A 4,964-nucleotide genomic window follows, 5' to 3' on the forward strand; every position below is an offset into this window, starting at 1 on the left:
TCCTTGGGGTGCACCGGTGTTATTTGTGAAGAAGAAGGATGGATTTTTTCGGATGTGTATTGATTACCGACAATTAAATAAGGTGACAATTAAGAACAAGTATCCACTCCCTAGGATTGATGACTTATTTGATCAACTTCAAGGAGCGAATTACTTTACAAAAATTAATTTGAGGTCGGGTTATCACCAGCTTAGGGTGAGAGGTGTTGATGTTCCGAAAACAGCCTTCCGAACAAGATACGGTCATTTTGAGTTCTTAGTGATGTCCTTTGGTCTTACAAATGCCCCGACGGCTTTCATGGACCTTATAAACCGTGTGTTTAGAAATTTTCTAGACTCATTTGTTGTTGTCTTTATTGATGACATCTTGATATACTCAAAAAGTGAGGATGATCACATGAATCATTTGAGGATAGTATTGCAAGTCCTCAAACATCACCAACTCTATGCTAAGTTTAGCAAGTGCGAGTTTTGGCTAAGATCGGTTGCTTTCCTTGGTCACATTGTTTCTAGTGAGGGAATAGAAGTTGATCCAAGGAAAACCGATGCGGTAAAAAGTTGGCCTAGACCTTTGAGTCCTTCCGACATCCGAAGCTTTTTGGGTTTGGCCGGTTACTATCGGAGGTTTGTTGAGGGAATTTCATCTATTGCATCTCCATTAACGGCCTTAACTCAAAAGAAGTCCAAGTTCGAATGGTCGGAATCTTGTGAAAAGAGCTTCCAGTTGTTAAAAGATAAGCTCACCTCTACTCCGGTTTTGACCTTACCAGAGGGCACCGAAGGGTTTGTAGTATATTGCGATGCTTCCCGAGTGGGTTTGGGTTGTGTCCTCATGCAGCATGGTAAGGTTATAGCTTATGCCTCGAGACAACTCAAGGTGCATGAGAAGAATTATCCAACTCACGACCTTGAGCTAGCGGCCGTAGTCTTTGCCTTAAAGATTTGGAGACACTATCTCTATGGGGTACATGTGGATGTGTTTACCAACCACAAAAGTCTTCAATATGTTTTTACCCAAAAATAATTGAATCTCCGACAAAGAAGGTGGTTGGAACTCTTGAAAGATTACAATATAAGTGTCCTTTACCACCCCGGAAAAGCAAATGTGGTTGCGGATGATTTGAGTCGTGTATCTATGGGTAGTGTTTCACATGTGGAAGAAGAGAAAAAGGAGTTAGCCCGTGATGTACATAGGCTAACCCGATTGGGTGTCTGACTTGAAGATTCTCCAAAAGGAGGTGCTTAGGCACCAAGGGAGGTTATGTGTGCCGGATGTGGATGGCCTAAGAGAGAGAATCTTAGAGGAGGCCCATGGGTCCCGATACTCCATCCATCCGGGAGCCACCAAGACGTATCGCGACTTACGTGAGATTTATTGGTGGAACGGAATGAAAAGAGACATAGCAAAATTTGTGGCTAGGTGCTCAAATTGCCAACAAGTCAAAGCTGAGCACCAATGACCGAGAGGTCTAACTCAAGATATCGATATCCCCACTTGGAAGTGGGAAGAGGTCAATATGGACTTCGTGGTAGGTTTGCCTCGAACTCATAGGCGACATGACTCCATTTGAGTCCTTATGGATAGATTTACTAAATCAGCCCATTTTCTTCCCGTCAAGGTTTCTTATTCGGCGGAAGATTATGCTAAGTTATACATTAAGGAGATTGTGAAGTTGCATGGGGTCCCATTGTCGATTATTTCGGATAGAGGTGCCTAATTTACTTCCCATTTTTGGAGGTCTTTCCAAAGTGGGCTTGGTACTCAAGTGAAGCTTAGTACCGCATTTCACCCTCAAACGGATGGTCAAGCAGAACGCACCATCCAAACCCTAGAGGACATGTAAATAGTGTGTGTCAATGACTTCAAAGGTAATTGGGATGACCACCTACCTTTGATAGAATTTTCCTACAACAATAGCTACCACTCAAGTATTGCTATGGCACCCTTTGAAGCACTATATGGTAGAAGGTGTCGATTTCCGGTTGGGTGGTTTGAAGTGGGTGAATTTTCTCTTCTTGGTCCCGAGGTAGTCTATGAGGCCACGGAAAAAGTTCGACTTATAAGGGATAGGTTGAAAATGGCTCATAGTTGGCAAAAGTCTTATGCCGATAATAGAAAGAGAGATCTTGAATTTGAAGTAGGTGATTGGGTCTACTTGAAGATCTCACCCATGAAAGGGGTGATAAGGTTTGGTAAGAAGGGGAAACTTAGCCCCCGGTATGTTGGGCCTTATGAGATCTTGAAGCGTGTCGGAAATGTCGCTTATGAATTGAAATTGCCTATTGAATTGGCCCCAGTTCACCCGGTGTTCCATATTTCTATGTTAAAGAAGTGTATAGGTGACCCGGTGTCCATCCTCCCTCTAGAAGGTTCAGGGGTGGATAAGAACCTTTCTTATGAAGAGATTCCAGTCGAAATCTTAGATCGTCAAGTTAAGAAGTTGAGGAATAAAAAGGTTGCCTCCGTAAAAGTACTATGGAGAAACCACCTAGTTGATGGTGCAACATGGGAGGCCGAGGCCGACATGAAGTCCCGCTACCCACATCTTTTTCCTCCTACTCCTAGCCATAGTTGAGGTTAGTAGTCTCTCTTGATTTTGTATAAATTGAAAATCATGTGTGTTGATGATTATGACATAATTTCCTTGTATGTGCATATTTTGTGAAAATTCATGCTTAAGTTGTAATTTGAGTTTTCATGAATTTTGTTTCTCATGGTTGAAAATTGTACCCATAGATGTTGTGTAATGTAGTTTTCATGAGAGTTGTAATTAGCATGCTTGATGTTTTCTTGTTAAAGAAATGTCTTGTTGATTGCTTAATATATATGTTGATGCTCATTGAATATGGAGAAGGTAGTTCCTCCTATACTTATGTGAAGTAAAGAGTTTTGAGCATAGTGATGTTATGGATTAAATTCCTATATGATATGATGATACGACGATATTGATGTGACTGGTTGTTGTGCTGCTAATTCGAGTCATTATCTACCTAGAAAGAAGTCCTAGTGACATTCGGGGACAAATGTTCCTAAGGGGGGGGGGTGATATTGTAACACCCCGGAAATTTCGTAGGCTGAACTAGAGCCTAAACGTAGTGTCAATGAGGTATAAAATGAATTACCTTAAGTTAGTAGACCATCTAGGTATGCTATGGTGGTCTATGAGTTAAGGCCTAAGGGAGGAGTGCCAAACAAAAAGGGGCAAGTCAAGGACTAAGGCCAATGCTGCCCCAAATTTGGAGCGACTGCCTCAAACTCCACGGCCATCACCACAGCTCGTGGTCATGACCACGGACCGTGGGAGGCTTCGTGGAATTTCCTTGGTCAAGGGAGAGGGACCTCCAAGTGTCCTAGACATTGCCTCACCTTTCACGAGAGGAATCACGAGACCTGGTCCACTTCACGACTCGTGAAGGTGGGAGTGGAGCTCCTTTAGCTTTTAGGGAGTTGGGGTTGTTAGGGTAGCTACTGCCTAAGGCACCACGGGCACCACTACGAACATCACTTGGCACCAAGGCTTGAAGGCCTTGCCTCCACAAGGCCAAGTAATGACCAAGGCCATCACTACGGACCGTGGTCATGACCAAGGATCGTGCGAGGCTCCGTGATCTTGCCTTGGCCAAGTGTTGGCTTGTGCACGAAAGGGGAGTGGCCTCCAACACCACGGACAGTACCACGGCCCGTGGTGCACATTCACGGTCCATGAATGTTGGCCGTGGTCCCTGACGGGGACCATTTAAATGAGGAGTTTTTTGGACTTTTCCTTTTAAGTCCTATTTAAGTAGGGGTGTTTTGGGTATTTTAGAGGTTAATTATATTATTGGTTTTTTAAGTGTAAATTCATGAGTTTTGGTCATTATACACAACACCCAATTGAAATCAAAACTCTCCCACTTCTCTCTAAACTCTCTCTCTAATAACCTTAGAGGAAGAAGAATACATTGGAGCTAGGGTTTCAAGGTTTTTTTTCTCAAATTGATTGGAGTTTATCCATTGATTCTCAAGGAATCAACTAAGGTATGGTTGCTTATCACTCTTGGGATTCCTTTCCCCAAGAGGCCCCTTCAAGATGAATTTCAAAATCTCCAACTTCTAGGTTTTTAATCCAAAAACGTGGGTCTTCTTTCTACAGTGAAATTGATGTTATAAACTGAATTTGATTGATGTTATATGAACAATTATGAATGAATTTATGTTGTATTTGTGTTTTCTTGAAGAATTCCCCATGAGACCCATGTTTCTCCTTTTTTCCTAATTCTAACCCTAGTTTGTATTGGACATTGATTGAAGACTATGAATTGAATGTGATTTTATTTAATTCATGTTTGGATGATGATTCTACCCTAGGTTATGTATAATTTCTATGAAATTAGGGTTGAGTCTTTGAATGAAGCCTTGAAGGCTATGAAGGAAATATGTCAATTGCTTATATTGATGTTGATTATGTATTACTTCATTGAATTACCTTGTATTATGTATTGGTTATGAACTGTTTGGTAATTGAAGTATGAATGTCCTATGAAGGGCAAGAAGGTATGAAGGTTGGTTCTTCTTTGAGCTCAAGTATGAAAAGTGAATTACTTAAATTGGAATGATGTTATACTTAATGTGTTGTTGTGGTGTTGATGACCTAGTTTCCTCATCCTTAACCCTCTACACTTGAATTATCTATGAAGTATGTATGTATGTTATGGTATGATTGTTATATGATTGAAAGGTAGTTCTCATTATTATAATGTAATGTATAGTGAAAGGTTTACTCACATACTAAGTGTTTCTAACGTGAAAGGATTGTTACTCACTTATGAACACATGTGAGCTATTATGGTAAGATATTTACATAAGAGTCTAATACAGGCTAATGTGAACTTATGTGATGACTAAAAATGATTACAAAAGGGAATTAGATGCTAAGCACCGAAAGGGCATGTAAATGAGATGGGGGTCTCATGTTTAGTAAGTC

Source organism: Solanum tuberosum, unplaced genomic scaffold, assembly GCF_000226075.1.
Source record: "Solanum tuberosum cultivar DM 1-3 516 R44 unplaced genomic scaffold, SolTub_3.0 scf00612, whole genome shotgun sequence".
Lineage (NCBI taxonomy): Eukaryota > Viridiplantae > Streptophyta > Magnoliopsida > Solanales > Solanaceae > Solanum > Solanum tuberosum.